Genomic DNA, 27,931 nt, shown 5'->3' on the forward strand with positions numbered 1-27,931 from the left:
TCGGGAATTTCCTCATTTTTATCCCCCATCCCCCCAAATCAAAATGGCGGCACAACCTGCGAGACGAGGTAGACAATTGAAATTTGGTGAAATTATAGCTTTTTGTCCCTAACCGACGGGAAAATTCCAATGTGTTCAAATTTTTCACTTTTTAACCCCAAAGATATCGAAATATGGAGGCAATTTTAATGACTGCGCAGACATTCCCTTTGAGCTATTTTTTGGCTAAACGGTAAGTCGTATCACAAAACGGATGGCACAATGTCGCTTCAATTCGAAGTGATCTACAACTTTGGTACTGTGACATTTTGTCGTATCTCTCTCCCTTATACGTTAAATTTGGCCGTATTTCTGGATTGTTCGTAAATTTGGTGATTTTTACAAGAATATTTTATTGTTTGACACACTTATAAGAATGATAGGATCATCACGTTGTGTGCGCACATTGGCACGATTAAGGGACATATGTGTACCAAATTTCATGATTCTAGCTTATACATAAGTAGGCAAAATGTAATGTAAAATGTTAAAAATGCACCCAAATTTCACCCTATTCAAAATTGGAACTCAATTTACCCCCTTTATATGGGAGATACTAGGAAATGGTTTAGAAACAAACATGTAGAGCGATAAATGAGGCGTCTGATGGCGCAAACCGTTTCTTAATATCATAAACCGTTTAGGAGAGATGAATCTCGAAGTGGAAGTCTGCACTTTTCAACGTGCTCATGCTTATCCGTCATCTATATATATATATAAAAGCAAGTCGGGCTGGAGCGATGTATATATAAATATTTAAAAATGAAAAAAGACGTGAATTAATGAGGCACTTCCAGAAATCTCAGAAATTTGAAACTTGGTACGAGGGAAACTGATGACCCCAGGATCCCTAGAAAAATCGGAAATTCTCAAAATTCCCTGAAGGGGGCACGCTGGGGGGGCTCAAATTTTGGGCTCAGCATAAGAACACAGTCGTATAGTATATCCAAAACGATAACCTATAGGTTCCGTGGGCTTAAAAATTTTAGGGAATTTCCTCATTTTTATCCCCCATCCCCCCAAATCAAGATGGCGGCACAACCTGCGAGACGAGGTAGGCAATTGAAATTTGGTGAAATTATAGCTTTTGGTCCCTAACCGACGGGAAAATTCCAATGTGTTCAAATTTTTCACTTTTTAACCCCAAAGATATCGAAATTTGGAGGCAATTTTAATAATTGCGCAGACATTCCTTTTGAGCTATTTTTTGGCTAAACGGTAAGTCGTATCACAAAACGGATGGCACAATGTCGCTTCAATTCGGAGTGATCTACAACTTTGGTCCTGTGACATTTTGTCGTATCTCTCTCCCGTATACGTTAAATTTGGCCGTATTTCTGGATTGTTCGTAAATTTGGTGATTTTTACAAGAATATTTTATTGTTTGACACACTTATAAGAATGATAGGATCATCACGTTGTGTGCGCACATTGGCACGATTAAGGGACATATGTGTACCAAATTTCATGATTCTAGCTTATACATAAGTAGGCAAAATGTAATGTAAAATGTTAAAAATGCACCCAAATTTCACCCTATTCAAAATTTGAACTCAATTTACCCCCTTAATATGGGGATACTAGGAAATGATTTAGAAACAAACATGTAGAGCGATAAATGAGGCGTCTGATGGCGCAAACCGTTTCTTAATATCATAAACCGTTTAGGAGAGATGAATCTCGAAGTGGAAGTCTGCACTTTTCAACGTGCTCATGCTTATCCGTCGTCTATATATATATAAAAGCAAGTCGGGCTGGAGCGATGTATATATAAATATTTAAAAATGAAAAAAAGACGTGAATTAATGAGGCACTTCCAGAAATCTCAGAAATTTGAAACTTGGTACGAGGGAAACTGATGACCCCAGGATCCCTAGAAAAATCGGAAATTCTCAAAATTCCCTGAAGGGGGCACGCTGGGGGGGGCTCAAATTTTGGGCTCAGCATAAGAACACAGTCGTATAGTATATCCAAAACGATAACCTATAGGTTCCGTGGGCTTAAAAATTTTCGGGAATTTCCTCATTTTTATCCCCCATCCCCCAAATCAAGATGGCGGCACAACCTGCGAGACGAGGTAGACAATTGAAATTTGGTGAAATTATAGCTTTTGCTCCCTAACCGACGGGAAAATTCCAATGTGTTCAAATTTTTCACTTTTTAACCCCAAAGATATCGAAATATGGAGGCAATTTTAATGACTGCGCAGACATTCTTTTTGAGCTATTTTTTGGCTAAACGGTAAGTCGTATCACAAGACGGATGGCACAATGTCCCTTCAATTCGGAGTGTTCTACAACTTTGGTCCTGTGACATTTTGTCGTATCTCTCTCCCTTATACGTTAAATTTGGCCGTATTTCTGGATTGTTCGTAAATTTGGTGATTTTTACAAGTATATTTTATTGTTTGACACACTTATAAGAATGACAGGATCATCACGTTGTGTGCGCTCATTCGCACGATTAAGGGACATATGTGTACCAAATTTCATGATTCTAGCTTATACATAAGTAGGCAAAATGTAATGTAAAATGTTAAAAATGTACCCAAATTTCACCCTATTCACAATTTGAACTCAATTTACCCCCTTAATATGGGAGATACTAGGAAATGGTTTAGAAACAAACATGTAGAGCGAATAATGAGGCGTCTGATGGCGCAAACCGTTTCTTAATATCATAAACCGTTTAGGAGAGATGAATCTCGAAGTGGAAATCTGCACTTTTCAACGTGCTCATGCTTATCCGTCATCTATCTATATAAATAAAATTGTTCGTGTCTGTTTGTTTGTCTGTCTGTTTGTCTGTTCCACCATCACGTCGAAACGGCTGGATAGATCTCAACCGAACTTCATATTTAGAGTATACTCATCCCGGGGAAGGTTTCGATATGCATATCATTTTAAAATCTTTGAATACACGGGGGATTTATAGGAAAACGAGAATGGTTTTTCCACCATCACGTCGAAACGGCTGGATAGATCTCAACCAAACTTCATATTTAGAGTATACTCCTCCCGTGGAAGGTTTCGATATGCATATCATTTTAAAATCTTTGAATACAGGGGGGTTTATAGGAAAACCAGAATGGTTTTTCCACCATCACGTCGAAACGGCGGGATAGATGTCAACCAAATTTCATATTTAGAGTATACTCATCCCGGGGAAGGTTTCGATATGCAAGTCATTTTAAAATCTTTGAATAGACGGGGGTTTATAGGAAAACCAGAATGGTTTTTCCACCATCACGTCGAAACGGCTCGATAGATCTCAACTAAACTTCATATTTAGAGTATACTAATCCCGGGGAAGGTTTCAATATGCATATCGTTTTAAAATCTTTGAATAGACGGGGGGTTTATAGGAAACCCACAATGGTTTTCCTCCATTTTCTCTTATACTATTGATTTTCTGTAAACTTCGTTTACCGTACGTGAAACGTCTCTTCATTATAAACAACTTTCGTTATGTTCATAATTTACCTTACTCTTTACATGACGGAGAAATTTACAATTTTCTGCTGGTACCATGCTCTGCATTGAGTGACCGACAGACCGACAACGAACCTACAGGTTACCATGGCAACGTCTCTGACTGCATCCCAGCAGGGAAGTAACGTATTGCCATTTTCCTCATCATGCTTTTAAATTCGTGGTTGTTCCTTGGGTAGAAGGCAAGAGAGGCGTCAATCGGCCTATCTTCGGGATATTGGCGGAATATCGTTGGTTGTTATAACCGCCTTCGAATAGATTAAGTAATAACACCATTAGTCATCTTCTTATTTTTTGTTTACCTAGGAATCAATGGACCTAAATTTCTCCTCTGTTACCGCTTTATTATATCCATAACTCACACTAGCATAATTTATTGAGGGGCATTTGATTTTCCAATACATTAACTTGGTATTTACATATTTGTCGTTATCCGGCTGTCCTCAGTTATAATCCATTTTCTATTACTTTCAACTTTCTTAACTGTATTATTTTCTTCCTTAATTACGCCGTATGTACGCGAGTGCTTCAAACTACTGGATGTATTTCCACCAATACTCATATTTAGAATACACCTGTCCTTGATAGGTTTTAGGGCAAATATTGTTTCTAAATCCCTGAACTGACTGGGGGTTTATACGAAACCGAAACAGTGATTTTGCACTTCCACAAAATATACACAACCAACGTTAATTTAAATCTACCTGCCTTGGTAGAAATTAATTTCTAAACCTTTTTTCTCATGTGCATCATTTCGATACGAGGATTAATAAGGGAGATATCATTAACGGACCGTTTTTTTGTACAAGTCCCATCGGACTTAACTCACGAGCGGGTGCGTGTAAAGCGTATTCCTTACAACTTGAAAACTACTGAAGACATTCGAACCAAAATTCATATTTAGCATCCACCTGTCCAAAGGTAGGTTTTAAACGTAAATAACATTTCATGTTCCGGAATGGACTGGCGGTTTATAGGGAAAACAAATGGTGATTTTACTCTTCCACAATATATACAGAACAAGACCAATCTGACTGGAAATCGACCAAACGTGATGGAATTCCACCTCTAAACCTTTTTTTCATGTGCATTGTTTCGTCAGGAGGATTAATAAGGGAGATACCATGAATGGTCAGTTTTGCAGGTTAACTCCAGCGGACATAGCCAAAAAGGTGTTTTACATGGAGCAGATTCCTTATCTATATAAATCAAATCGTAACGACTGTGTGCCTCTACACTGACTATTTTGGCGAAATTTTCGTACAGCTTTCCGTTTAAGGGGTAATAATGACCATCTGCATAATTTTTGGTTTAGTTTCCTGAAAGTCCTAATTTTTACCCGCCTCGCCCAAAATCCAGATTGCGGCATAATCTGCCAGAAGAAAAAGAAGATAATTGAAATTTGACAAAATTATACGTTTTAGCCTGTAACGAACGGAAAATATCCAAGATCCTTAAATTTTTCACTTTTTATCCCCGAAGAATATCGAAATATGCAGGCAATTTTAATGATGGTGCAGACCTTCGGAAATTCCTATCACATAACAGATTGCACAATCTCCGTTCAATTTGGAATGATCTACAACCTTGGTCTTATGACTTTTTGCCGTATCTGTATCCCTTTTACGTTTGATTTTTCTCTATTAATCGATGTTAAGTCAATTTGGAATTTTCACATGCATAATTCATACCTTCGATTACTTATATGAAATACAGAATTATCAAACTCTTCACGAAAATTGGCCCACCCAGTAGCCATATATGAGCCAAATGCTATGTATGTATCCGAAAAGTAATGTAATGTGAGATAATCTTACAAGAACGTTACCCTGTTCCACGTTTCTAACTCAATCTGACCCAAGAATAGATGACATATCATAGGACCAGCCATTTAGGCCACTAAATCCGGCGTGTCTTATGGTATAATCCTTTGTCGATATGACGTACGTTTAGTAGCAGTTAATCTGTAAATGAAGGTCTTCAATATTCAATATTGTAAACACGCATATACTTTCGTATGTCGATCTATATATATTCACTGATGTCGATTTGTAGCGATCGAGAAAGGGTGGGTCTGCTATTGTAATCAGTACTCCCCACACCGACTTTGACTGGCAGTATGAAAGGGTTCCTGCTCCAACTCCTGTGTAACTGTCATTAGTAAGGAAGGTCTACAATTGTAATGAATAGTTCACTTCTCGATTTGACTTGCAGAAGGCAAGTGAGCATGCAGTTTTGTTAAAAACTCCCCTACCCGATTGTGTTTGGCAGTAGGCAAGGGTGTCCGCCATTATAAAGAAATGTCCTCATCTAAAATGTGACTGGCATTAGGCATAGTGGCCTGCTATTTTGATGGAAACTCACCAACTTGGTGTGACTGGCAGTAAGCTGGCTGGAAGTAGGAAAATGGGCCTGGCATTATAATGATAACTGCACAACTCAATTTCGAGTGATAGTAGGGTAATTGCCTGCCATTATAATAAAAACTGTAATCTGTGTGGAAGTAGGAAAGGGGGGCTGCCATTTTAACGAAAACTCCCCAAATCGATTCTCTCCGCATAGTAGGCAATGGGGCCTGCAATTATAATGTAAACTTCCCAACTCGATTGTGAATGGCAGAAGGCAAGTGAGCCTGCCGTTATATCACAAATCCATAACAAACACTTTACATTGGAAACAACGTACGGGGACCTCCCCATGCTCTTTCTCGGATAACGCTAAGAGACATGCAATTTTAAAACAATCTTATTTACTGCATGCACACTATTTACTTCGATATTCGAATACAATGTAGAATACCGTAGCGAAGCACGGGTACATTCGCTAGTATGTTATATGGGTTTATTGTTTCAACAAACTGAAAATCTTTCGAGTCTTATTAACTGAATCGAAACTGAAATAATAATAATAATAATAATAATAATAATAATAATAATAATAATAATAATAATAATAATAATAATAATAATAATAATAATTCCTGGTCTGTCCCTCAGTTTCTTGGGGTCGACACCTTGTGTGGAATTGGTCCATTTTTACGGTCAGATGCCCTTCCTGACGCCGACCCTATGTCGATGAATGTCTTCACTATTGCGTGTATCTGCAGTGTTTGGTAGTGTGGTGCCTTGTGTGTAGACGAAGATGTGTATTAAGACGAACACGAAGACCCAGTCCCCGAGCTAGAGGTATTTACTACACGAAGTTAAACACCTGTGCTATTGAAAAAAGCAAGGAGTAACGCAAGGCTGAGTTCTATCTCCACTCCTCTTCAATATTTACTCTGAAAGGGTATTTTCTGAAGCGCTAGAAGGAAAAGAGGAAGGCGTCGTTTTTAATGGTATCGCAATAAACAATAATCCGCGATATGCAGATGATACTGTTCTGCTTGTAACAAGTGTTGAAGATCTTCAGACGTTATTAAACTGTGTGGCTGAACACAGTTCTGCAGCAGGTTTGCGTTTAAACACGAAAAAGACCGAATTAATGGTCATAAGCAAACATATCATTCAACCTATTAACTTAACAGTAGCTAGCAAATCACTGGAGCAAGTCCAACGCTTGAAGTATCTCGGCAGCGTACTTGATCACAGCTGGAACAATGCTGTTGAAAATAGGTCCCGGATTGAACAGGCAAGGACTGCATTCAAGGGAATGAACAAACTTCTCTGTAACAGGGACTTTAAGATCAATCTCTGTCTCCGTTTACTTTGTTATGTATTTTCTGTCTTATGTTATGGTGCCGAGACTTGGACCCTAACAGTGAACACCACCGACAAACTTTGATCTTTTGAGATGTGGTGCTACCGACGCTGTTCAGAATATCATGGGTTGACAGAATACGTAACACTGAAGTACTCCAACGCCTGAACAAAGAGCTAAAGGACGTGCACAACATATAAAAAACTTGAGTACTTTGGACATATCATTCGAAATGATAAATATAGACTCTTTCAGCTTATCTTAAAGGTAAAATTGAAGGAAGCAGAAGCAGGGGAAGAAGGAGAATGTCTTGGCTGCGGAATCTACGAGAATGGTGTGGGCTCAGGACCCCTACTGCTTTCCGAGTTGCTGAAAATAAGAATCAGATCGCCCGGTTGACAGCTGACGTCCGACGAGGACATGGTACAAGAAGAAGAACAGGGAAGTGAATACGGAACCTCTTGGATTAAAGTCCAGCATGATAACCATTTATCCATGGAGCCGGTCATCACGATGATAATGATGTACAGCAACAGTTAACTTGTAAAGTAGATACTCAACTTGTATTTGTAATACTAAAAATAATATATCACAGAGAACGTTGCCGGGCGGTTTGGGTCACGTAGCTATCAGCTTGCATTCGGGAGGTAGTGGGTTCGAACCCCACTATCGGCAGCCCTGAAGATGGTTTCCAATTTCACACCAGTTTGTCCCTTAATCAAAGCCACTGTTGCTTCCTTCCCACTCCTAGCGCCTTCCTATCCCAACGTTACCATAAAACTAGTCTGACCGAGCTCGATAGCTGCAGTCGCTTAATTGCGGCCAGTATCCAGTATTCGGGAGATAGTGGGTTCGAGCCCCACTGTCGGCAGCCTTGAAGATGGTTTTGTGTGGTTTCCCATGTTCACACCAGGCAAATGTTGGGGCTGTACCTAATTAAGGCCACGGCCGCTTCCTACCCACTCCTAGCTCCTTCCTGTCCCATCGTCGCCATAAGACCTGTCTGTGTCGGTGCGACGTAAAGCAACTTGCAAAAAAAAAAAAGACTATTCTGTGTCAGTGCGATGTAAAGAAAATTGTTAAAAATATATACTTTTTTAAAAAAATCCGAGTGGTAACTAGCCAAGATGTACCTCTGATAATGTGTTCCTTTCTTTCGATCGGGCTTGTACTCACGTGGCCCTCGTGCTACCCAGCTTTAGCTCAAAGTCATTTCCTTCTCGCTGTACGTTTGCCTCTACAGCTACGTCACTGTGTTCCTCACCGCAGTCGAAGCCTCTTCCTCTGCCGTGTTATGGCTAGCCTTGGAGCTCTACTACTACCCTCAGTCAGCAGTCATGAGAGCGCCTCCGAAAACCGTAAAAGTAGTTAGTGGGACGTAAAGACGTAGGCCCTAACATTATTTAGCTGCCCTGAGAATGATTTTCCATGGCCTTCCTTTCTCATGTACTGAAGCGAATGTCTGGACAGTTCATATTTTACACCGCGGCCACACCCACCTTACCTTCTCCGCAAATCACCTTACCGATAACCGGGCGAGTTCGCCGTGCGGTCAGGGGCGCGCAGCTGTGAGCTTGCATCCGGGAGATAGTGGGTTCGGGCCCCACTGTCGACAGCCCTGAAGATGTTTTTCTATGATTTCCCATTTTCAGACCAGCCAAATGCTGGGGCTGTACTTTAATTAAGGCCACGGCCTATTCCTTCCCACTCCTAGGCCTTTCCTATCCCCGCGTCGCCATAAGACCTATCTGTGTTGGTGCGACGTAAAACAGATTGAAAAAAAACATCGCCTATAAAAATCTTCCTGTCCTGAGAGACGGTTTCACCGTCTAGGAGGACCAACATATCCTGCCCGGGTATGGAATAAAATCTTTAACCCACCCACCCCTCCACCTCTCCTTCTTTCCCGACCGAATGCATCATTTCTAACAAAAACAAAAAAAAAATTCTAGAGAAATATTTCCGCGCTTACAAAGACTACCTGCCATCATCTTAAATATGCTCGGGATTACCTACCTGTGTGAACAGATGTGTTCTAGAATGAATTATTTAAAGCCAGATCGATTCTTCCATGTCAGACGTTCACCTCTAAAGCTGAGACTAACCAGTGCGCAGAACCAGACTCTAAACATTGAAACATTCATGCAACAATAAAAATAAATCCAACCTGAATAAATGCGACAAATACGTCAGTATTTAAATAGCGTACCGTTTTGCGTTTTATTTATTAATTTGGTCTGTATGAGATCCATCAATCTCGTTTAAATATATGTTCATTAGTTTTCATAATGTTCAGTATATTATTGAAATAAGTGAATTATTACGTTTATTTTTAACATGAGTTTTCACTGAGTTTGACCTGAACAAATTGCCACGTATGATCTTACAATCTAGTACTCTATTTCGCAAACATAACTTCTCTAGTTTTTCTTATACCATCTCACATCTTGTGTCGTAAATGTATACCCTGGAAACATTTTTACGGCATGCAAAGACAGTTGCTCGACTGCACCGCCTCCTGGCGGCTGGCGGTCTGCGGCGAAAAGGCTGTGGTCGTGTGCAGTTAGCATGTAGCATGTCCTAACTCGCGGTGTGTGGCCCGCGGTTCTATGAAAAGTGGGCTCAGTTCAATTTTCACTCAAATGGAATGTTGTGAATATTCCACTCAAATGGAAAATTGTTAATAATCCGCTCAAATGGAACGCTGCCTGGGGCTTTTTCATATTCTGGTCCTGCAGCGCACCTGCATATGACTTACCGTTCTGGGAGCAAATTCCGAAACCACCGCTTCGTCATCAATTTTTTGTTTTACTTCATTTCTGCAGTGAATTATATTTTTGCTAGTGGCTTTTCGTCGCACCGACACAGATAGGTCTTATGGCGACGATGGGATAGGAAAGGCCTAGGAGTTCTAATGAAGCGGCCGTGGCCTTAAATAAGGTACAGCCCCAGCATTTGCCTGGTGTGAAAATGGGAAACCACGGAAAATTCATCTTCAGGGCCGCCGACAGTGGGATTCGAACCCACTATCTCCCGGATGCAAGCTCACAGCCGCGCGCCCCTAACCGCACGTCCAACTCGCCCGGTGCGGTGAATTTTGTATAGTGCACTATGGAGCTTCTTACTGCGACCGAGAGTAAGCCATACGTGAACTATGAAGGCCACGTGTACCCGCAAAACAGGTGTAGGCCTACAACAGACGGCCTTACCACTTGGCGATGTCTTACAAGGGGGCATTTCCTACTCGTCACCACCGACTTCGCTCAAATTTATAGAAAGTGCAGGGCTTGGCTAGAAATGAAAGTACCCGAAGAGGGAACTCCAGATGGCCAAGCGTATAGAAAATAAAAATAAAAATATTGACGCGGCTCTCGCACCGTATAAGCCACTTACGTTAGTGCGCACCGCGAGCAGTTGTTGGCGTAGCGGTAAGAGTTTGGACGAGTAATTCGATGGTCGTGGGTTCCGCTCCCCGTGTGGAGAATATTTTTCTCAATTTTTGTATTATTCATTTATTTTAATTTATTTATTTATTTATATGCAAAAGACATATAAGGCGTAATTTTTTTAATGAGCGCACAATTGTAGAAAAATTGGAGTTGCGAACTTTTCCGGCGTGTTCAAACAGAAATTATTCTTTTTTCTCATTTACTGGCTATCCCCCCTCCTTGGGGAGTGCGCCATAAACGTGAATAGTCGTTTCGCTGTAAGATTCGTTTTCACCTGACAAGTGAAGGTTGCTCCTGGCAGCTGTACACAAACAATAGATTCTTGGCGCAGGTAGAAAAAAGTCTGACAATGAAATCCCACGTTTTAATCTTTTCTATGCCTTTTGCGTATAAATAAACAAATAACATGAATTATTCACCTCTTTGCGTAATTGGAAAATGAATGGACTAATATAAAATTTGACAGAAAAAACAGTCTCCAGACGGGGAGTCGAACCCACGACCAATGAATTACCAGTCCGAGCTCTTACAACTGCTCGCGGTGCGCGCTAACGTAAGTGCGAGAGCCGCGTCAAAATGTTTATTTCTTATTTTTATTTTCTATACGTTTGGCCATCTGGAGTTCCCACTTCGGGTACTTTCATTTCTAGCCAAGCCCTGCATGTTCTATAAATTTGAGCGAAATCGGTGGTGACGAGTAGGGAATGCCCCCTTGTTAGGAAGGATTCGAAGAAGTGTTATGGGGCGCCGAAAAGTATGGACAGCCAAGTGAAGGTGTCGGTGAGCATTAATGTGGAGCCCCGGCATGCTCTTGAAGGATGGCATAATGCCCTAAACAACCTACCAGGACGGTCAAATCCCAGAATCAGACACATTGTGCTTCGCTTGAAGAAAGAAGTGGAAATTTCAGCCTTTGCGCACATGAGATTTTAGTTTAATTTTGATGGAAACAGCAGGAAATGTACATACTGAAGGATGGATGAAAGAATCGAGAACACAGTAAAGAAGTACGAAGATGCAAGCAACGTTAGAGCGTGTCTCAGAGCGATCTCATTCTTACAAAAAATGGAATAAACTCGGTGAAACGTAGTCCCATCCCATGACGTATAACCTGATTTTTGGTCTGAATGTACTGAAAATTTTGTAAAATAGCTGACTTCGAGAAAACTCTTCCTAGTAGGAAAATAATGACGTTTATAAAGTGATTTTACACACGCCTAAATATTTGAGAGATATTTAAATTATTTAGCGAGTCCAAAGCCTAGTAGCCGTGTGATGGGAATCAGAATAAATGAAGTAATAAATGAAACTCCACAGCCTTTAACTTCACAAGAGAATAGCCAAAGTCTGCTAAACTGCGGGAGTGTATGCGGGACAACTTGTGAGCGGATATTTCACTGAGCTGATATTTTGCTGAGTGGAATGATGATAAACGGGGTTAAAAGTCAGGTTGTGAGTTTCACAAGGAAAAGTCCTCTCAGTTTTAATTACTGCGTTGATGGGATGAAAGTTTCTTATGGGGATCACTGTAAGTACCTAGGTGTTAAGATAAGGAAATAACTTCATTGGGGTAAACACATTAATGGGATTGTAAATAAAGGATACAGATCTATGCAATGGTTATGAGGGTGTTTACGGGTTGTAGTAAGGATGTAAAGTAGAGGACATATAAGTCTCTGGTAAGATCCCAACTAGAGTATGGTTCCAGTGTATGGGACCCTCACCAGGATTACTTGATTTAAGAACTGGAAAAAATCCAAAGAAAAGCAGCTCGATTTGTTCTGGGTAATTTCCGACAAAAGAGTAGCGTTTCAAAATTGTTACAAATTTTGGACTGGGAAGACTTGGGAGAAATAAGACGAGCTGCTCGACTAAGTGGTATGTTCCGAGCCGTCAGTGGAGAGATGGCGTGGAATGACATTAGTAGACGAATAAGTTCGATTGGTGTCTTTAAAAGCAGGAAAGATCACAATATGAAGATAAAGCTGGAATTCAAGAGGACAAACTGGGGCAAATATTCGTTTGTAGGAAAGGGATTTAGGGATTGGAACAACTTACCAAGGGAAATGTTCAATAAATTTTCAATTTTTTTTTTTTTTTGCAATCGTTTAAGAAAAGGCTAGGAAAACTATAGATAGGGAATCTGCCACCTGGGTGACTGCCCTAAATTCAGATCAATATTGATTGATTGATTGATTGATTGATTGATTGATTGATTGATTGATTGAACGTGCGAGCGGATATTTCACTGAGCGGAACTATCACGATACTATTGCCCGCACGTCAAGTTAGTATGGTCCATTGGTGGCCATAGCTGCTGTAGGGCAACCTAGTCGTGCGGGTCTGCTTTACCACTTTTTATCGCCATGAATGAATCTGAGTGAAAAAACACCAGGGTCATGCACCATTCCAGGAGTGGAATTCACGTTACTAAATTTAGTCAACTTCCGGCTCGTGTTCTATCTGGGTGAGCGGAGTACGTCGTTGTCCCCTCGGTTGACCCTTTAATGCACAAGCGCTTCAGAGGTCTCAGACCAACTTCTGTAATTTTCCATCATGTGAACTCATGGCTATATAATATGTGTACAAATATTGTCAATATGTCTTGAGCAGAAATTCCATGCATTATATTTTTAGACTACAATATTTGATGAAAAATTATTACTAACCCATTTATTACACTACAAAGGCCTCAGATGTCCGTTCCATAATTCTTTTGAATGTAACAATGTGTGAGACAAACACAATACTGAAGTGCTCCGTTTCTTTGCGCCGTCGGGTTTGAAGTGAGGTAGCGAGTATTTAGGATCGGAGTTCCTTCCTGACATAAATTTCATTAGAAGAGTTAATTCGATGAAATGAATGACGAGATATATGGTAGTAAGAAGGGAGAGGGTGAAACGCGCCTACTCCTGTCGAATAGCACCAAGGGGTCTTATCCGACGGAAGAAGGATCAAAATCAATAGCGCCGTATGCGCTCACTCCGTATAAACATTCCGGAAAAGTTTGGAATTGAATCCAGGCTTTTAGCAGGCAATCCATTGATTGCCTTGCTGACCAATATTCTGATCATTGTTTTTTTTCGACCAGTGGGACTCGAACCTGCTAACCATGGTGTCAGACCATAAAGATTGACGCCTTAACAATCATGGCCACCAGGTGGGCAAGGAAAAACGCAACATCAAATAAATATAAGCTACTTATAGTAGCTTCAGTATTGTTAATCAATTTAATATAACTTTCCATCCTGTTGAGTACAGCAAAAATAAGATTTCTTTGATATTCATTCCGTGTAGGGTAAACCTACCTAATTTCGTGATATTAAGGATTATAAGTAATATATCAGAACAAATACTCGATCTCAGAATTTTATATTTTACATGCTGAGTACCTATACATTATTCTACAAACACATGATAAAGAACGTTCAAAAAATGCAAAACATTTTGAGTTATAACATGTAATGAGCGAAGTGGGCATGCTACCTAATTTCGTGATAGCATACCTAATTCCGTGACACAGTATACCTAACTTCGTGATAACGTACTTAACGCCGTGATAACTTCTCTGAGCATTGTTACAGTTCACTTCACGCACTTTTCACTCATTTTCAGTATCGGTATCGTTGTCACTGACATATTCACAAATACTACACATAAATACAATAGCATCAGATGAATCAATGGAATGGCAACTTTCATGGAACCATCGCAAAATGAAGCAACATTGAATCCAATGACTTTTATTCCTCCCATTACTCTAGCTGTCGTTACAGGTGGCGCAGATGTCATCATTTTTCTTGTCTGACTTCTGTTTTTCCGTAGATACCGGTTTCACTGTAGTGATATGTGTGGTGGCAGCTCTGGCCTGATCAGGAACATGCGGCTGGTATGCGGTGGAATAGTCACAACGATAATTTCATTCTTGGATGCAATTTTCAATACCTCTGGTGTCACGTGACTGACATGGGCATTCATTATCAGTATCACAGGTCTTTCTGCACCAAGGCCTCGAAAAATTCCTTGAACCACTTTAAGAAAAGCTCATTGTTAATCCATCCACTCTGTGTCAGGGCTACTGAGGCATTAGGGAGGCACCATTCGTCAATGAATCTGACATTCTCATTCCTTTAAAAATGATTAGAAGTGGACCGAATTCACCTGCAGCATTTTCAGCTTGCACAATTTTTTTCACTGAATGGGAACTTGTCATTGCTTGCATACTGTTTTTTGGCCATAGCATACGCAACATGTCATACTCGGTTAACGTTCAGACCGATCCCTATTTCCTGCATTTTTACTATGAAATTAACTAACTTAATCTCCAGTTCACTCGTAAGGACAAACTGTCTACCCATTTTTCCAATAGTCTTTTAGAGTACTCGACGGAACGGTGAAATGTTTAGCAGCCTTGTATATAGAGCACTTTTCCTCCAAAACCTTCTGAAGTGCTCACCGAAGATCATCTGATGAATAGGCTTGTCTTCTTCTGTTCACAAGACCCGTTTTTTTTAGTTTGTTGCTGTTTTCCTTCTTCACACATTTGCTTAACGCTGGAGCCATTGTGTCTGAATTGCACACAAAACGTAAGAGTCGTAGTCATTTTCCTAAGCAATTATTTCATTAATAACGCACTTAAATCCAACTCTGACTACTGATATTATAAGTGTGTTCCTTAGAGAATATAACTGCATATACTTGTCTGAATAATTACTTGACCAACTTACCTTAATAACGTTTTACTACAGGAACACACCAACAAGTAGCGTGTTTTCATTCACACAACATACAATCAACTGTCTGTCCTTCATCCAGTGGCAATTCCCGCTCAAAATATTTTCCCCGTGTAAAGGCACTCCTGCTATGTATTGAGGACTGGTGGAACTCAATGTAGAACACCTACCTTACTTCAGGATCAATGATATGTCGCGTATCACGAAATAAAGTATGTCACGAAATAAGATAGGTTTACCCTATAGGCCAGGGGCGGTGCGTGATATTGTTGCAGTGTTGCACAACACCCAATAATTATACACTTCGTCACCTTTTACTAATTTTTTAGTTTAATAAACATAACATATATTCTAAAATGTGTTAAAATCAACTATCTTTGATCGTTCGTTGCACTAATGCTTCGTGATATACCAATAAACGCTGCTAGATTCGAATCAAACTCAGGGGTTTGCTTTCCTACGGCAACTCCCAAGCGGCAAGTCTAAGCTTGTACGCAGCATTACAAGGTTGCACGCTTGCCAGTATCGGTTCTTGGGTGTTGCACAGGACCAGCAAACCCCCTATCAAGTAGCAACTCCAAATGTCCCCGTTAGATTACACCACCCTGCGTAGATGACTTCATGTCTGCTTTCTCTCCTCGTGCAACGGCAAATTCTTGCCCACGCTACTAGGGTACGCTATACCAGTTCACCCACAACATTACCAACATTTCGTATCAGTAACAAACAGGGCAAATTTTCAATTCAAAACAAGTAAGAATAACTGTAGTTACATTTTATAATTAACCTTATGTCCTGTGTTTTAATTGCCGGATGTATTTCAGTTGTAATAGGAATGTAGTTCATTACTCAACAATAATAGAGTTTCTTGTTACTCCCGTAAGCTTCTCATATAAATATGTGACATTAAAAAATTTGGTGCAACACCCAGCTTCAGATACCACCAGCCGCCACTGGTATAGGCCCAACTTAAAGAAAATTTCGCTTTAAATTGGAACTCTCACGTATTGTACTTCAAACGCAAACCTGTCAGACGCATGCTGTGCGCATGTGTAAGAAAAGGAGTTGTGCAATACAGGGCTAAAGAGTCACCATTATAATTTTCAGGTCCAGTGAAAACGAGTGGTTTCAATATAAAGTACTGTGGATGTATACGAGTACAACATATGGTGGTGACACCGATATGTGGATACGCTATGTAATACTTAATATGATACAGACACTGTTGGAAGTGAACTTTGAGTGCTTTTAGACAGGAAGGAAGAAGGAGGTCAGTTTCACCATCCACACCTCATGTTCCCAACATCTGTTGTAAAGTCTCTTGATAGAACAATAATGTGGCTTCTTAAGGAAGTCCTTTGATGACCAGCATCAACTCGCCGGCCCGCCCTCTGTGGGGCGGATATAAGAAAGCGAGGGGTACGCACCTTAGATTTTTGTTAACGGTATCAAAACGAGACAAAGGCAGAACATAGATTCAATGTTTCCGTGTCGTCTGAAATTTCGTAAAAATCTTCTAATTTTTAGAAATATTTCAGAAATGCGAAATTAAGTGGAATTTTCTTCATAGATACAAATGATTATTCAGAAACATCATCCAGATCACAATAATGGGTATAACTTCCTTCAACTACTATCGATTCTAGTAATAATAATGGAATTGTTCGGAAGGCACCATATTTACTGTAAATACCTGGATGAGATTCTTACTCCCAATGCCAATGGAAAGCAAGCGCTGAGGGAAGGAAAAAGAAGATTGAAATAGTCTTTCTCTTCAAATAGCCGTCTTTTTCCACGCTAAACTGAGGCACTACTGTACAGTAGTTCACCCAGAGCCCTTCTACTCGATGAACATATGGCCAAAATACAGAAGATTCCAACGACTGAGAAAGAGGAAAGAAACTTTCTCTGGAAGATCGTAGGATCCAGACAGATTTACATTCCTCCTGAGGTCCAATAAGGAATTATATGTCAGGATGGGGAAGATACCCACTACCACCATAATAATAATAATAATAATAATAATAATAATAAAAAACACCGAGCTCGATAGCTGCAGTCGCTTAAGTGCGGCCAGTATCCAGTATTCGGGAGATAGCAGGTTCGAATCCCACTGTCGGCAGCCCTGAAAATGGTTTTCTGTGGTTTCCCATTTTCACACCAGGCAAATGCTGGGGCTGTACCTTAATTAAGGCCACGGCCGCTTCCTTCCCGGTCCTAACCCCTTCCTGTCCTATCGTCGCCATAAGACATATCTGTGTCGGTGCGACGTAAAGCAACTAGCAAAATAATAATAATAATAATAATAATAATAATAATAATAATAATAATAATAATAATAATAATTGCATTCGAGAGATAGTGGGTTCGAACCCCACTGTCGGCAGCCATGAAGACGGTTTTCTGTGGTTTCCCATATTCACACCAGGAACATGCTGGGGTTGTACCTTAATTAAGGCCGCGGCCTCTTCCTTCCTACTCCTGGCCCTTTCCTATCTCATCGCCGCCATAAGGCCTATCTGCGTCGGTGAGTCGTAATGCAAATTGTAAAATAATAATAATAATAATAATAATAATAATAATAATAGTTTAACGGTTTTCAATGACGTCGAAGTGTTGGAATATTGTCCCACAGGAGTTATTTTACGTGTCAGGAAATCTACTAAGACAAGGCTGACGTATTTGAGCACCTGCAAATATCACCGAACTGAGCCAGGATCGAACCGTCCAAGTTGAACCTCAGGTCAACACTCTACCGTGTGAGTTAGTTATCACTAGGTCTCGGAAGTTGAACACCTATACATTGCCTAAACAAAGACCTAACAAAAGACCTGAAAATATCAATAAAAGGATCCCAAAAATTGGCAAAAAGGACGTAAAAATTCGATCCCAAATTCATAATTTTAGTTTTAATCACATATATAATGAAGGAATATAATAATTCACTATGTTTATTTTCGTTTTGTGTCGTGTAATGTACTACAGTATATAAACACTCTCACCGCGTTTCAAAAGGAACCTTGGGAAGACTAGGAATAAAAGTCTCTATATAAATACTGTGGTCGACATGCGCGCATTCTGCTGGGATATAACAGTCTTCCACGCTTATTTTGATGAGGAGAATTTGGTGATCATTTAAGTAACATCGTCCTTAAGGTAATGCGGCGGACGGCGTTTCCCATCTGGTCGGCAGGTTAGGTTTGGGGCTGGAGGTCCGTTTTCTTCTGCCTCAAGTCCTTTATATCTCCCAGGGATTGGTTCATTCATCCGGCCAATGAATATGAAGAGTTGTTTATATTCAGAATGTTCCTCTTGTTGACTAGGGGCTAGTTTCTGATCTCACCGAGCTCGATAGCTGCAGTCGCTTAAGTGCGGCCAGTATCCAGTATTCGGCAGATAGTGAGTTCGAACCCCACTGTCGGTAGCCCTGAAGATGGTTTTCCGCGGTTTCCCGTTTTCACACGAGGGAAATGCTGGGGCTGTACCTTAATTAAGGCCACAAAATGTTGCAAGGTTTGGGCTGGGAAGACTTGGTAGAAAGGAGACGAGCTGCTCGACTAAGTGGCATGTTCCGTGCTGTCAGCGTAGAGATGGCGTGGAATGACATTAGCAGACGAATAAGTCTGAGAGGTGTCTTTAAAAGTAGGGAGGATCACAATATGAAGATAAAGTTGGAACCCAATAGAACAAATTGGGGCAAATATTCATGTCGGTGCGACGCAAAGCAACTTGCAAGAAGAAAAAAAAAAAGTTTCTGATCAGTGAATGTTCCCGTCTTCTTTGGAACCTGAACATACCATTCGCTGTAAAACTGTTGTCCTTGATCGTGTTGTTCTGTATTATAATGTAAGGTTTTTTCCTGTACTGCAATCTGAATATCAACATAATTCAGTTGTATCAATGTCCTTATAAAGACAGTCGAGTATGTGCGCAACACACACGTACAAGCACCTTCATTATGTTCTATCGTAATGTTGTATTTTGTAACTATAACACCCCCGATCGGCCAATCCTGGCTACGCTACTGCGTGGCACAGACGGGACAAGACAAGGTTAGAACTGGGAAGGAAGCGACCGTAGTCTTAATTAAGGTAAAATGAGAAAACACGGAAAACCGTTTTGTTTTCAGTCTGCCGTCAGTGGTGTTCGAATTCACCATCTCCCGAATGCAGGCTACAACTACGTATCCCGAATCGCGCATCCAGTTTTAACACTGAGCATGTGATATTCGTCTGCGTAATTAGAAAAGGGAATTTCGCTTAATAGTGCCTCGCTTTGAGATATTTGTCCGTCAACGTACTATTAAAAGGTCATTCCTTTCAAAACAGCCTTGTGTTTACCTCAAAACAATTGAATGTCTTACTACATTTACAGCGGAAAAAATACCTTCAGGAAGTTCAGTAGCACTAAAGGAAATGTCAGGTGCTCTGCACGGAAGTAATTTCCGTTCATTTTTCTAGAGATGGTTCCTGCTGATCTGATTAGTCGTAATATGCAGCGAAAACATGATCATTGCTGAAGAACAAATTGCGCAGTTTATTGCGCCATCTGTTCTCTGAACTTTTAAAGCTCCAATTTCTATTGTGCCATCTTCGAAGTGATAGATCTGAAGGCATAGCCATCTCACATTACAGATTTGTTAAATGTAGACTTTTCTCTAAGTATATAATTTGAAACACTCGTCTGTACTGCCTTGTATTATTGAGTGCCAACGATACCTTTCCTATTGACAAGTGATTTAAGTGATTTTAAGGCTATTTTTATTTTTAACAAGTTGTTGTCTACCATTCGTTGACGGGGTGGTTTTTGTAATTGCAGAAACAAAGCTATTTAGCGGAAATGATTGACAGAAGATGATATATAGCAAAACCGTTATGTTTCCTACGGGCCCCCCACCCCTCATTCTTCGAATAGTTCCTTCACGTTTCTCTTTTCATTTCGATAGCCATCTACATTACCTTCTTATTTTTCACCATCATCATCGTCATCATCAACAACAGCTGATGACCATGTGGTTTTGCAACATATAAAAACGATCACATCAAGAGTTAGTTACCATGACGTCTTAACAATATCTCCACGTTAGCAATGCTTGCCGTTGATGGGCTTCGCAAAATTTAAATTCGAGAATATCTTGTTCCCTTGCTGAATGGCTCAGACTGTGGAGGCACTGTCCACCTGAACCCAACCTGGCAGGTTCAATCCTGACTCAGTCCGGTGGTATATTAGAAGGTGCTCAAATACGTCAGCCTTGTATCGGTAGATTTAATGACACGTAAAAGAACGCCTGAGGGACAAAATTACGGCACCTCGGCGTTTCCAATAATCATCAAAAGTAGTTAGTGGGACGTAAAAACAATAACATTATTACCAAAACCAAACCTCATAGCGCAACAGCCCTGAAGGGTCAGGGCCTACAAAGCGACCATTGTTCAACCCGAACGCCTGCAGATTACGAGGTGAAGTGTGGTCAGCACGACGAATCCTCTCGGTCGTTATTCTTGGCTTTCTAGACCAGGGCCGCTATCTTACCGTCAGATAGCTACTCAGTTGTAATCACGTAGGCTGAATGTACCTCAAACCAGCCCTCAGATCCAGGTAAAAATCCCTGACCTGGCCGAGAATCGAACTCGGGGCCTCTGGATACGTGACAGACACGCTACCCTACACTGCGGGCCGTCAATAGCATTATTATTATTGTCGTTCTCTCGGTAAAAATCTGTCAGACTATCAGATATAAAGGATTGAAAATTAGATTTTGTCTCATTTTTTTAATTTTGAAATTTCGTAACAAGTGTAATAATCATGAGACTCCGTTGTTGTTCCTCGAACAGGAAAATACATGGAATAAAAGATCATAAATTATATTTTGCTAAACTTAGGCCCTATGTTATGTACAGTTTTTCGATATTGGTAATATTAATGAAGACATTTTATATGTTCTGTTTTAGCCTCCTGAATATTGATACGGTACACTAATCAAATAACGTAGAGCCCAAGGTCTAGTGCGCACCTTAAATACCACGTGTGAAGAAAATCTGTCAAGCTGTGTTCTCATGATGAAACAAACAAACAAACAAACAAACAAACAAACAAACAAACAAACAAACAAACAAACAAACATACAAACAAACAAACAAACAAACAAGCCTTTTTGTACACCAAATCCTTGAAGAAAACTAAGTATAAAGCAAAAATATGCAGTACCGGACGAGTTGGCTGTGCGGTCAAGAGCGCGCAGCTGTGAGCTCGCATCCGGGAGATAGTGGGTTCGAACCCCACGTCCGCTTCCTTCCCATTCCCAGGCCTTTCCTGTCTCATCGTCGCCATAAGACCTATCTGTGTCGGTGCGACGTAAAGCAACTAGCAAAAAAAAAAAAAAATATGCAGTGAGCAGAAAATAATATACATTTTGGTCATATAGATGAGAGTAATAATTTTAAAACTAAAATCATGGCACAGAACGAGTGGCTCCGCAGTTTAGATCACGTAGCTCCCAGCTTGAATTCGGGAGATGGTAGGTTCGAACCCCATTGCCGACATCCCTGAAGATGGTTTTCCGTGTTTTCATTTTCACATCAGGTAAAAGCTGGGGCTGTACCTTAATTCAGACCACGATCGCTTTCCTTTCCTACCCCTTCATCGCCATAAGACCTATATGAGTCGGCGCGACGTAAAACAAATAGCAAAACATTCACGGCTAGATTTTATGCCTTATAAAAGTGGCTAAAAAAGTAGAAACCTGATTTTACCAGAGATAATTCGGGCCGACGTCACCTCGGATAAGTGAAAAATCGAATAATACGGGCAGCCACACGGATACACAAGTTTTGTCACAAAATAGTTTATAGTATCACTAACCTTCTTCTCATATCTTGGAGCATTTGGAATTATTTAATAACAAAAGTAAAACGCATTCACGTCTGGTTATTCCGCATGAATCTGTAGGTAATACCAACACATATATAAATACTGTAATAAAATGCGTGTTATAATGTTCTTAGTTGTTATATTTTAATACTATATAAATTGTTGCTATTGCGGTAGGCCTAGATAGCTATATTTAAAATACAATAAAATAAAAGAAGGTAACAATGCTAGTCACTTCGTAACACTTCAGATTTTAAACTTTCTGAAAACTTATTCAGTCACTAGCAAGATACCCGTGCCTCGCTACGGTATTATACTGAAATTTATAACTGAATGCTTTACTTTATATATATAATCCGCCAAAATTCGCGATCTGGCTCGTTTTCTGAGAGATTACGACAAATTTCCTCCCATTTTTCAATCTTTCTTTCCAGCAATCGATTTCGTACTTCCCGGGCTAGCTCCAAATATTCCGCCCGGTCAGTTGGGTCCCTAAATCTTTGCCATCTTTTCCTATAAGTGTTTTTAATATGGATCAAATCCTTGAGGAGATCCAGCTGGTGTCGTCTTGGGTGCGGCCGGACTACATTCCCAGTCATTACCGGTTATGGACCCGTTTCCAGCGCGGTCCGCACCTTTTGACGACGGTCCAGAACATTATTATTATTATTATTATTATTATTATTATTATTATTATTATTATTACATAATCTTGAAATCTTGCAGTCAGTAGACTCCTTTACTTCGCGCACATGAAGTTTTTTTTTTTTTTACAATCTTCTTTAGGTCGCATCGACACAGATACGTGTTATGGCGACCAAGGGATAGGAACGGGCTGGGAGTGGGAAGGAAGTGACCATGGCCTTAATTAATGTACAGCCTGGTGTTAAAATAGAAAACCACGGAAAACCATCCTCAGGGCTGCAGACAGTGAGGTTTGGACCCACTATCTTCCGAATGCAACCTGGCAGCTACGTGACCCAAACCGCGCGGCCATTCGCTCGGTATGAAGTTTCTTTTTAAATAATCGGTAGGCTATGGTGTCTGTTTTGGTGGGTAAATTTAGCCCATAACTGATTGAGGTAGCAGACGTGGTCATTTCATTGCTGCTGTTAGGATGCCAATTTCGGAATTACGATCTGTGCGGTTACATTTTTTGCTAGTGGCTTTACGTTGCACCGACACACATAGGTCTTATGGCGACAATGGGGGTAGGAAAGGCCTAGGAGTTGGAAGGAAGCGGCCGTGGCCTTAAGGTATAGCCCCACCATTTGCCTGGTATGAAAATGGGAAACCACGGAAAACCACCTTTAGGGCTGCCGACAGTGGCATTCGAACCCACTATCTCCCGAATGCAAGCTCACAGCCGCACGCCTCTAACCACACGGACAACTCGCCCGGTCTGTGCGGTTACAAAGGGGCCGATATCGTTAAAGTCGCTGAAAATACAGTGTCTAGTATGTAAGTACCATAGTGGATTGTGCAAGAACTCACGTGTGTACTGTATAGCCTATTTGGTGTGGTGTAAGCGTACAAGTGCCTGCCTCTACTCGAAAGCCGTAGGTTTGAGACCCGGCTGATCCAGGGCTATAATTATGGACTAATGTGAACGCGGCTCAGTCAGCCTCGTGATTCCAACTGAGAAGCAGCGTACTCGGTCGTGAAAGCCAATCAATACGGCTGAAGATGTCGTTCCGCTGACCAAGTGTCCTCAAGTATCTGCAGGTCGTCTGGCTGCATTGCAGTCGTCTTGGCAAACTATGGATCTAGAGGGCTGTTGCGCCACGATTTCTTTTTGCAGCCTGCCAGTCCTCTCGTTAAACGAAAGTTAATACACTCGATTTTGAAGGAGGGTAAATATCTTGTTTTATTTGTCAGTACGCTTACATAAACTAAAGGCATGTCGCAATATATTCTAACACTTGTATAAGAAGTAAATGATTTATGGTACTGTACTTCATAGTTTCTGTTGTGTCAATGGCATGTTGCGTAAAGAACACCTACTGATTACAAGACCCAGTTCTAAATGAGTTGTCTGTCAAGGACTTGACTGTAGAATTGATAACTAAACTTATTCAGCCTTTTAATGACCGAAGACAAAGGTTGGTTTCCGGTATTAATTTTCACTGAAAACCAATGTCTTAACATATTAGTTGTGATGGAAGATATCAGCCGTGGATGACGAGTGGTTAGCAACCTGAACTATGTGGCCAAAAGTCTCCGGACAAACCCTGATGTTCGTTCTAAAGACGTTAGCCAAGTAACTAATAGCGTGTAGGACCTCCTCTTACTACTGTTGCAGCGTTGAGTAATGGCGGAAAATTTTCCACTAATTTCTGTTATGCTGAAGGTGGAATTTGTTTCCATTCTTCCTGAAGCATGATGAATAGTTCGTACCGGGTTGTTGGACGAATTGATCTGGCACGCTATAGATCAGGGGTGGCCACTAACCTTACTTCTGGGAGCCGCAAATTTAGGAGACAAAAAATTCGGAGCATGTTTAGAAAAGAGTTTATAAAATGAAGACAAGTTTTTCATTTTATAACCAATGAAGGAACATTTATTTCCTACACTACACAGAACATTATTTTTCAGGTGCACATCAAGGAATGAGATTTCACTTTTGAGAAGTGCTTTCTTTTTAGTGTTCATTTTTGCTGTTAGTTTTTTGAAATCTGGCTGATAATTGGTAAGCGCAGTTCGCACAAGTTCACTTAAACGTTCATCAGTTCGTTCAGATCGATACGTAGATTTAATGAATTGAGCCTCTGCATTCTGTGAGAATTTTCAATTTACCTCATATGGACTTTTAAAATTTGTTTTACGTCGCACCGACTTAGACAGGTAATATTGGACCGTTTTTCTCTTAATGTCATTTTACAGGCGCACACAACGTACCCTTTCTACAGGCACAGACCAACGACGGCGTTGTTTGCACCAATGTAAGTGACGTCGCGCATTCGTTCTTGTAATCAGTGGCTTGCTGGGCAGCAGAAGTACCCTGAAAACTGAGACATACTGTACTGAAACAGCACACAGAAAAGTATCGACACCCGCTACTGCCTATACGTGAAGGCAACTGGCTTCACCTCACGACACTGGCTCACTGACACACTCTCTCGCCTCAAAGCACTTTCAAATGGAAGGCGCCGGAACTATCTTCACCTCCCATGTCTTAACCACTGACCTATAGCGCTAATAACGTTAAGCCACACATCACTGATACTGACTGCCGCCAGCCGAGAGATGTCGTTAGATTCCATTAGTTATATCATTTAATTTTACTCTAAGGTTGGTGTCAAGAGCCGCACAAGACTGACTCAAGAGCCGCATGCGGCTCGCGAGCCTCGTTGTGGTCAGCCCTGCTATAGATGATCTAGTTCATCTCAGTTTGTTCAATGGAGTTGAGATCGGGGTTTTAGAGGTCAGTCCAGCACATCCACCTGAATTTCTTCGCACCACGATTCAATGGCCCTTGCCTTGTAGACAGGATAAGTATCATTCCGATACAGGAAATATTCGATTAAAACTGTTGCCACAGCGTCGGAAACATGCTATTGTCTAAAATGTTTTCACAACCCCCTGCGTTCATTGTGCCATCGACCAGAACTAATAGTCCAAACCCAAACCAAGCTGGCGTATTACGACATGTATATAACACCACCTCCACCGAATTTTACTATCACCACAACACTTTCAGGTAAATACAGTTCGCCACGTCCACACACGCCCATCTGAGCACCACAGCATATACCATGGGTCACCATTTCATTAAACCTTCTTCCACTGCTCCACAAACCAATGACGGCGTTGTTTGCAGCAATGTAAGTGACGTCGCGCATTCGTTCTTGTAATCAGTGGCTTGCTGGGCTGCAGAAGTACCCTGAAAACTGAGACATATTGACTCTCGACAGATCGTTCTGTCCCTAACCTGCAAAGGAAATCCTCTGTAGTACTTTACAAGAATCTCTTGACTATTGCCTTTAGATTTCAGCGGTCCCTCTCAGTTAATTTCCTAGGCTAACCAGAGCGATGATTGGATTCAGTGTTTACCTGACGTCTCCACTCCACAATAACACCGCTAACATTGGACCTCGGTACATGTAACTACTGTGGAATCTCCCTGATCGAATGCCCGAACTTGTGGCCCCTATAATCATGCCCCGTTCGAACCCACTCAATTCTCTACGTTGTCTCATTCCGACAGAAAGCACGCTGTGATATTGACGCATTGTGCTTGTACTTATATACCCTCGGATGCATAGCCAGACGTCACACACAGCGTGTTCAGTGGGGTGCGCGGAGACATTTGGCTACATAATGTAGCTAACACATGCCCGATACCGTTCAAATCGATGGAAATACAGAGGAAATACAAAGGAAATACAGCGCCCAGTATATAAGTATGGCGGCTTGTGGAAAAACTCTCTTGTGTGACTCCTTCCCAGTATGCTCGTATCAGAGAAAAGTTATCACAGTTTCCATGTTCATTACTTCTACTCTCTGCATTCTGTGAGAATTTTCAATTTACCACATATCAACTTATTAAAAAAAATGTTTTACGTCGCACCGACTCAGACAGGTATTATTGGACCGTTTTTCTCTGACTGTCATTTAACAGGCGCACACAACCTACCCTTTCTACACCACGAACTTCTACTTCTGCTGGAGGATGTGTTGCTTAGAGAACGTTTTTAATGGTGTGGTTTTAATAGGATGGAACTCCATCACATTGGACGCTAGCTGTCCGTAACTATCTGAATGGGACACATCGAGGAAAATAGTTAGGAAGAGGAGAATCTGACTCTTGGCCCACCAGGTCACCGGGTTTGACGCCATTAGAGTTCTTCCTGTGGGGACATTCGAAACAAACAATTTACATCCAGGAGCCAGAAGATCCCGAACTTCTTTGACAACTCATCGGCGAAACCTGCAGATCAATGACACCTGCTATACTACAGCGCAATAGAATATCCATTCAGAGGCGTGCACAGATGTGCATAAACCAAGCAGGTCATCACTTCGAGTGCTTGCTAACGTAATTAACCATTGTTAGTGCAGTTTGGTTCTATATCCCGTCTTCGTCTGACCCTGATGACATATCTTCCCTTCTTAGGGACCAATACACTTTCATTCACTGGCCTAAATTAACTTTCAGTATTCTGAGGCATCTTTTTCTATATGATACAGCTACCGCTAGCAATGCTGATTATATCATTGGCAATGCTGTGTTTTTACCGGGTGAGTTGGCGCCGTGGGTTCGAAACCCCCTGCAAATGGTTTTCCGTGGTTTCCCCATTTTCACACCAGACAAATGCTGGGGCTGTACCTTAATTAAGGCTAATGCCACTTCCTTCCCACTCCTAGGCCTTTCCTCTCCCATCGTCGCCATAAGACCTACTTGTGTCGGTGCGACGTAAAGCACAATGTAAACAAAAAGTTACATTCATCCTAGTAGTGTGACAGTACAAAATACAAAGTACTGTACACATTTGGCGCCAGGAAGATTGGCTTCCATTTAATTAAAGTACAAAATTTAAACAAAGTTATTTTTTTACACGTTGCTTTATGTCGCACCGACACAGATAGATCTTACGGCGGCGATGGCACAGGAAGGGGCTAGGAGTGAGAAGGAAGCGGCCGTGGATTT

Source organism: Anabrus simplex, chromosome 6 (genome assembly GCF_040414725.1).
Source record: "Anabrus simplex isolate iqAnaSimp1 chromosome 6, ASM4041472v1, whole genome shotgun sequence".
Lineage (NCBI taxonomy): Eukaryota > Metazoa > Arthropoda > Insecta > Orthoptera > Tettigoniidae > Anabrus > Anabrus simplex.